At 51.1% G+C, this 8,613-nt stretch overlaps 1 protein-coding gene across 1 annotated transcript in view; it reads right to left on the reverse strand.

Annotated features, from left to right (window-relative positions):
* PLEKHG1 (pleckstrin homology and RhoGEF domain containing G1) overlaps positions 1-8,258 on the reverse strand; it is a 197,203-nt gene extending 188,945 nt beyond the window's left edge. The window contains exon 1 of the mRNA XM_054697956.1: positions 8,209-8,258. The gene's annotated coding sequence lies outside the window, so the exon portion shown is untranslated. The remainder of the gene's footprint in view (positions 1-8,208) is intronic.
* Positions 8,259-8,613: the final 355 nt, after the last annotated feature.

Genomic DNA, 8,613 nt, shown 5'->3' on the forward strand with positions numbered 1-8,613 from the left:
AGTTTCAAGATTAGGTATCATTAAATATTGTGGCTAAACGGCACCTTCAAGTTGAATTTGAATAATTGATAAAGGGGAGGGAGAAGAATAAGCACTTAACTTCTATAGACCATGAAAAAAGGTTGAGAAAAGCCAAGGCCATCAAGATTTGCTCCATAACTACATCCAAAGGCTTCCAGCATTTCCCAAAATCCTTTCCTGTAAGAGTCAATCTGAGCTAGCCCGTAGGCACACCCACCTCCCTGCCATTCCCTGCCCATCTCATCACCATCCAGGGCTGCCCTCTTTGCTCCCTGGCAAGCAAGTCTTGAAAAACTCTTACAAAGGAGGGGACAGACACAGCAAAGGGAAGGCTTGTCTTTAAAAAAATTAACTTTAAAAGTCTGTGCTTCCTCAAAGGTGCTCCTCAGCCACCCACTCAGTCATCCTCAACTTCAGATTGTGTTTCTTAACTTTCACAATCTATGTGTTCAGTTATTTCCATTTTTGTGTGTGAGAGACACCTGGATATTTAAACTGTAAGCTGTTTCAGACCAGCTACAGATCCCCTGTTGAGGCAGCTATAATATTTTAGCACCACATAGATGCTTAAACTAATAACAGGTTTACATGGTTAAAGGGAGCAAAGGCAGGATCATATATTTATGCTCCAGATTACAGTCTGCCTCCCTCCCGCACATCAGAGAAGCTCAGATGTTAGTGTTTGAGGATTGTCTGTAATCACAGCCAGGGGAGCTGAACTCTGATGGCCTCGGATCAGCCCCTCCACGCTGCCCTGTGGCCTCACGTCTTCCCCAGGGACCCTCCACTCCAACCAGCTTTCGAGCCACGAGTCAGAGATAGCCACGAGTCATCCAAGGTGGACTCTGGTTAATACACATCCCAGCAACGCCTACAAATGGCTTTTCCTTTGCATCTACTTGTTTCCAAGGACTTAGATTTCTGCTCGAGTTCCCATGGGCTTTGAAGACCTCCCACAGCACAAGGGCTTCATCATATGTGAAGGGGGAGGGAAGAAGGAAGCGGCTCAGAAAAGGATAAAGGGGGCCTCCCTGGTGGTGCAGGCGGTTGAGCGCAGCACTGTGAAGCTGTCCGCAGCCTCTGCAGAGCCTGATCGATCCCCACCGGCCTTGGAGCAACCCACATGGCGAGGCAGACCTCTCCTGTCTTGCCCGCTGCTCCCCTCAGCAGTGTATTTCATCAGTCTGCCTGTCCTGTTCCCCGTTCTGTCTCTGATGAATCCTCTCACCCTCCCGCGCATCTGGCCTGTACCCCGGTTCTTGTATAAATAAAATAAATCTTTTTAAAAAAAAGAGAAAAGGATAAAGGTCTGCGCCTCGCTTCCTCCTTGGCCAACTACGGGCTGACCTCTCCCTCGCAGGCAGGGTGCAGGAAAGAAACTTGGCCAGGGCCTCAGTCACAGAACAGGGAGTGGGCGGGAGGAGCTGAAAGTATCCCCAGAGGAGCAGATTGCAGGGGATTGAGGAAGGGCATGCTCACCGTGCGTGGAGGGCCAGCACGCTGCTGAGTGCCAGGGGCCTGGGTGACATGTGGAAATAAAAATCAAAGCGCATGAAAGCGCACTTGACTTCAGCGAGACACAGCTGAGAGTTGTCAGGGCTCCCACTGAGTCATCCAGAAACCAGGGTGTTAAAGAAATATTAAACAGAGCAGGGACTGAAGGAGAGACAACAGACTCAAACTGGGTGCAGAAAAAGACCGTGATGAGGTCTCAGTTCAGAGGGTGGTCAGAAAGCAAGGACCTTAGCAGAAGTTTCCTCTCTAAACAGGGAGGAGGGTAGAGAAAACTGCAAGAGGACCCTGGACTTCCTAGAGGAGGGGGGTGGGTGACTCTAAATGGAGCGCTTTCCATTTCATTATCAGAAAGGTCAGACGCATGATCAGCCTCTTGGGATTCAGAGACGAGAGGGAGAATTCATGTTAGATTCAATCTGGAAAACAGAAGGATGGAAACTCAGAGCTGCTGCCTTCATTGCCCTTAGGAAGTATTTCTGGGTATTCAAGATTCACTCTGCAGACAGCTGCCAAGAGGAACTATCTGGATGCAAGAGCAGCTCAAGTCTGCTCCTCCAAGTACGTGCGGGTCAATGTCACTTAAACAGGGTTTGCCAATGCACTTTGTTTATGAAAAGAACCAAACTGAAGGCCTTAAACTATTTTTGAAATTCATCAGCTCACAAATGTCTTACAATACTTTTACTGACTTTATTATTATTTTACTCTTAGCCAAGCACAAGTCGACCTCCCAGAACTAAGAAGAGAGAATCTCAGTTATGATTAAACCACTGGAGCCTCATCTGGTACAGAATCATAGAACAACACTCATTTATTCAACGGCTATTCAGTGAGCACATTCATGAGTGACTTCACTGATGTAACTTACAACTTATGGATGCATCTTACAGGAGACGGTGTCAATTTTCTTGACAGCATTTCTTTTCTTAGTGGTATATTAAGATGGTGTTTTCCAAAAGTACCTTAGGTTTGATGAAACAGGAAATTGTCACTCATTAAAGTTGTGGAGTCAATGCTGCCTTCTCTGGGAGGCTTCCTGGTGTGGTGCCACACATCTCTCACCCCGAAACGGCCCCCTTGCTGATCATGCCTCCTTAGAGAACGTGTCTCTTGTGTTCACTTGTGCATCAAACATCATCACAGGTACAGGAGATTCTCTATGAATGGGCTTGGGATGAAAAAGTTACCACTTAGTACATGTCAGGCCCTGAACTAAAAGCTTCATGGAGAAAAATCTCATTTATTTTAGCAATTAAGAGGTCATTCTTGGGCCTCCCCGGTGGCGCAGAGGTTGAGCGCTGGGTTGCGAAGCTGCCCGCAGCCTCTGTGGCGCCGGTTCAATCCCCGGCTGCTCCCCGGCCACCAGAGGAGGGTCCCACATGGCGCGCAGACCTCTCCTGCCGCCCGCTGCTCCCCTCAGCAGTGTACTTCGGTCCTTCTGCCTGCTCTGCTCCCTGCTCTGGCTCTGGTGAATTCTCTCACCCTCCCGTGCTTCTGACTGTACCCAGTGCTTGTACAAATAAATAAATAAATAAATAAACAAACAAATAAATAAATAAATAAATCTTAAAAAAAAAAAGAATCTATTTAAAAAAAAAAAAGAGGTCATTCTTGTGCTCTGCTTTCATGACTGGGGAACTTTCAGCAGGACAAGCCTGGATGAGACTCCAGCTCGGCAGGATCCCTAACCTGATACACAGGCAACAGGCTGTTCTATCTATCACCAGAAAGCCCTGGAAATGGTTCTATGCTTGATGCTGTGCCTGGCTGAAAGGTGTAAGGTAAGGTCCCTGAAGCTATGGAAAGGAATAAAACTCCTCCCCCAACCTGGAAATGTAGAATTTGTCTAGTGGATCACCACATGCCTCTGTCCTTCAAAGCACTTGATGGATGAGGTCCCGTGTGACGACAGCTTTGCCCAGTAAGATGAGCAGGACAGATGGCTGTTTAAGCTTTGAACGGAGGGATCCGCCATTGGTGAGAGGGCACTGCCCATCTACTGTGGCTTGAGTTACCATGAAGGCTAGGGATACAGGCTCTATAGGAGGAGATGACAGGAGAGGGTGGGCAGAAGGGCCTGGCGACCATGCTTGGGGGCTTGAGCTTCATTTCATATGTCCATGACCTTCGTCAATGATGTTTCAATGTGGGCTTTATTCCATGCAGCTGAGCTCCTCTCTCGGTTCTGGATCTAACTCAAGGGAGAATGTTGAGATTCAGCACTGCCATTCCTATGCCAACCACTCACCATGCCCAGCAGGCGTCTAACCCCAGTATAAAGAAAAAAGAAAGGAGAGTGACTGTAGTGACAAAGAAGCTCTTGATTATAAATCACCATATCGTGTCAGCTTAGACAGACCCTGTGACATCACACTGAAGGGTTTCACAGCATAGAGTATTTCATGTAGAAAAGAGCTGACCAGCGACAATCACAGGACCAATGCAGCCTGCTGCCTGTTGTGTTTCAGTTTGTGAGTGAGCAAAGATGGCTTCTACATTTTTTAAATGTTTTAAATAAACAAAAAAACTTTTACAGTTGAAGTCTATATGAGAGAGACATACATGGAGAACAAAATCTAAATATTATCTGGCTTTTTACAGGAGATTTACTGCCCCCTGGACAAGAACTTCCCACCCTCCCTTTCAGCCAACAGCATTCAGTGGACCAGAGTCCCAGGGAGCTCGGTCAATTCAGCCCTTCAGAAATGAGAGTTGATTTAGAGGTATAATAATTCACTGATTTAGTCATTCCTTTAATGACAGTTGCAAAGTTTTAGCCATTATTACATTCACACTCATTTTAACTTGATCTGTCTTCGATATTTTAAAAAAGATGTCCTTTCTCGTACTTCTGGGTTTGCTAGCTTTTGAGCAAATACTACTATGGTTTGATCTTCCTGCTGGTGAGCATAAGGGGCTCAGCAGCCCTGCAGCACCCGGGTTGCTAAGGTTGCCAAAACAATTTTCTTAATTAAAGACCCTCAAAGACCCGGACTCTCAGCCCATCATTTGTATATCAAGTGGGTGTGGCTGGAATTTTCTTAGAACTTAGTCTAACCGTGACCTGCTCTAGGATTACGTAGGGGTGGGGGAAGGAGAGGGGGGTTATGGAGTTACAGATCCGTGAACCCAGCATGTTCTAGTTTTCCATCCATCAGTCATTCAATATTTACCAAGAGAAGATGTTTAGGCTTGGAAATTTTTACTTGGTGAATATCTCATTGGAAAAACACTTTTCAGGTAAGCTTGTGTATACAGATTGAGGAGATAAACATGATTCAAACATGAAAAGCAATTCTCGTGTCATCTGTGAATCACTGGGATGGGAATCACCCAGGCGCACCTGATGCTTGTCTGCTGCAGCTGGGTCACCCGGGGCTCAGTGGTTCTGCCACAAACCCGGCCCCCTCACTAGGATGATTGGCCTGTGTTTCTATCATCATTGCTAAAGCATCTCTTGTGTTTCATCAGCACGAGCAATATAAAACTGAACATGCAGTCATCTCTTAATTACCTTCAAGCTGGCTCCTCAGTCAATAAGTTCTCTTTGGCACAGGCACCCACATCTCTGAATGCCCAGATGGCTTGGGGTCAGCTTTTCATCTTATAATGCAAGATTGGTGCAGGCGTGCATGTGATGACATATTAATACTTGAGATGGCCGCCACACACAAGTGTTAGGTGGCTTGTTGTCTTTGTCTAGAAAATGTCCCCACCCCTACCTGTTCTGGAATATATGGACAGTTTGCCTTAGAAATCATGTTTTCCCAAAATCATGTTGTCAAAAGCAACAAGTGATTTATTTATTTTTTCTTAAAGAATGAGTCGTTATGTTTAACTAAAAATATCTCCTTGCCAGCACCATGTCTAGCTCATGTGGTCTGGGGGAAAGAGAAGTGAGCCTGAGTTAAATCATAGCCCCGCCAGGTCAGAGCTGAGTGACCGCCAGCAAAATCTCCCACTCCCGGGACTCAGTTTATCAACCACAACCATCTTTAAGGCACACAATGTGCGCCAAATACTGCGAATTATTTCATTAATAAATGTCAATGCTCAGCACAGCTCCAGAGGGAAAGGCCATTGTGTCTTAAATTTAGAGGAAGAAATGAGCAAAATTGAGATAATCCAGAAAGAGTGATCAACTATGATTGTTACATTTTCCTGATGATAAAATAATCTATGTCTAAATAATTTCCTGGTGGGGGTCAAGGTCTCAGTGCCAAGGAGCTACAGAGGCAAACTTCACACAAAAGCCAGCTGATTCCAGAGCAATCTTTCTTACCCACTCGCACTGTTCTAGATCTTTTGACATGCAGGGCTGAACTAAGTTTTCCAAGATTCAGTCTAGCTTTAACATCCCGTGGATTTAATCATCCTTCCAGGAGGCTTGGAAAAGAAAATGGCAATTGCTTGAAAGATCAACTACTTCAATGAAAAGGGTGTGGGGAGAGAAACCTCTAAGAAGTGGATTGCAGCTGATAAGAGTCAGAGTGTAGACGCAGGAACGGCTTTCAGTTCACCAGGGGCTGGAAAGAGTTAGTGCTCTTCAAGCATTTCTCATGTGTCAGGCTCTGCACTGTTGCATCTTCATTAAATCACTAAAAAATCATTGTCTCAAAGGAGAACAAAATAGTCCTGGTTATTCTTGATTTTGAAAAACTATGTTCTCACTTTTTATTGATCTGTTAAAAAGTGATCATTTCACCTCTTTGCAATACTGGTTGATCTCCCAAGGAAAATTTTAAGCTTGCATTTGGGAACAATCATACCTATTCATGGCACTAGAGGCAGCTGGAGCCCATGGGGAAGGTGGGGACCAGCAGGGAAAGTAGGAGGGAAAAGCAGGACCAGGGCATGGACCTGATGGCCAGATGATGTTCTTGCTTTGCCCTTCAGCACCAGGGAAAAGAAACGGCAGACACAGATTGGTTCTGACGGTCTAGTCAGCTGGGAGAACCTGGCATGGAAAACCTTTCTTCAGATGGCCTGCTGGCTGAGAGACGGCACCGCACACAGGACAAAATGCCAAGTGAGGAACTCAGAGGCTGGACTTAAAGATGGAAAAGGACCAAATATTCCTTTTGTATCTAGCACTTAAATCTTGTAGACTAAGTTTTAAGACGCTGGGGGGAGAGGCCCTGAGGTGTGCGCAGCAAGCTCTAGAAAGTTTCCTTCACATAAATCATTATGCCAAGGAGGAAGCCAAGGCCACCAAGGGGGGCGGCCAGCTCAGCCTCGCCTGGCAAAGCCCAAGCTGGCATGAAGTTTTCCAATTTCCTATAGGATGGGCTTGGGAAAGTTTTAATAGCATTTGATCAAAATGCAGACTGAACACAGCTTAAAAGTGTGCCAACCTCAGAAATGCAGAAGTCAGGAGGTGACGATTTTAGCACCTGAAACAAACTGTATTGCCCATCAGGACCTCTGGGCCTGAACCTCCGCTCAGTGACAGCTCTGACCTAGGTCCATGTTCTGGTCTGGTTTACAGACAAGACCAGGCGGTTCTGAACCGAGCCCGAGCCAATAGCATCTCGGAGACCGACTGGGGACAGTCTCGCCAGACGCAGCACACAGGATCCCAGACGAGTGTGCAGTAGCCACGGCCACCTGAGGGTGGTACAAAGGGAGCGCAAAGGACCAGAACTTCATGAAATACCGGCTTGACAAAGCAGACTCAGGCAGCGCCTTAAAAAAGAGCCGCCCGCCCCAATGTTTCCAAAGAACGGAATGAAATTCAACAACTTCGGGACTTTTCCCAGCGAGAACCCCCTTAAGCCTCCGGCTGCGGAACCAGACGCGCAGCCCCGGCCAGAAAGTGGCGCGAGCTGCTGGCACCGCCCTCAGCGCCCGCTGTGCCACCGGGTCAGAAGGATGGCACAGCTCGGGCAAAGCAGGCGTGACCGCACACTCCCGCGACGGACAAGCCACCCCAATGCTTGACACCACCCCCCACACCCCCCAAGGGCCTCTTCGCGGAGCTGAGCCGGCGAGCTCTCCACGGGCGGGGCCCCTCCCCGGCCGGAGCGCCGGTGCCCGCTCTAGGAAGCAGGCGCTGGGGTGGCTTTCGGGGACCCCCGTGGGAGCTGAGGGCCGCGTCTTGCAACACTACTGGGCGCCCAGAGAAGCCGCTTCTCGGAGGCGCCAAACCGCGGGCGGGGGCGCGGGGCCCCCAGGTGGAGGCTGAGGCTGAGCCGGGCCCGGACTCGGGGACCGGGGCGCGGAGGCGGGACCCCGGGACCGGCCGGCGGCGGCCGCGGGGCTCGGCGGCGGGAGCGCTCCCCGGCTCCCTGCGCCCCAAGCCCGAGGGCGCGCGCTCGGAAGAGGGGCCCGGCACCCCAACCCGCCAGCCCCCGGCTGCAGACCTGGGGCGCGGGGCTGCGGGCTCCAGGGCTCCGGCCGCTGCGGGCGCGTTGCCCGGCCCCGGAGAGGACCCGGCGCGCTGCCCGGAGAGGACCCGGCTGGTGCCGGCCCCGGAGAGGACCCGGCTCGTGCCCGGCCCCGGAGAGGACCCGGCGCGCTGCCCCGGAGAGGACCCGGCTGGTGCCCGGCCCGGGAGAGGACCCGGCGCGCTGCCCCGGAGAGGACCCGGCTCGTGCCCGGCCCCGGAGGGGACCCGGCTCGTGCCGGCCCCGGAGAGGACCCGGCGCGCTGCCCGGCGGCCCCGGCGCTTACCCGAGGCGGCTCCGCGCTGGCGCTCGGCAGGGCGGGCTGGCCGCGGAGGCTCCCGGCCACAGCGCCCGCTCCCGCCCGGCTCGGCCCCTCCTGCCCGGCCCCGCCGCTCCCGCCCGCCCGGCCGCCCCGCCCCGCCCCGCGCCCCGACGCCGGCCCCGCGGCCGCGGCCCCCGGTCCCTCCTCCGCGCCGGGGCTCGGCCCGCCCCTCCCGGGCTCGGCGGCGGGGCTGGGGCAAGAGAAGGAGAAAGAGATCCAGCGCTTGGCTGGGACTGTCTTGGAGCGCCGCCAAAAAGAGCAGCCAGATGACAGCCCTGGGGGAGAGCGGGGCAAAAAAAGGCAAGAAAGAAAAAGACGAAAAGAAAGACAGAGAAAGGCCCCCGCCGCGGTGCTCGCAGGCGCACCCCT

This window comes from Talpa occidentalis, unplaced genomic scaffold (genome assembly GCF_014898055.3).
Source record: "Talpa occidentalis isolate TD23 unplaced genomic scaffold, MPIMG_talOcc4v2.1 talOcc4.2, whole genome shotgun sequence".
In the NCBI taxonomy this organism is placed as follows: Eukaryota; Metazoa; Chordata; class Mammalia; order Eulipotyphla; family Talpidae; genus Talpa; species Talpa occidentalis.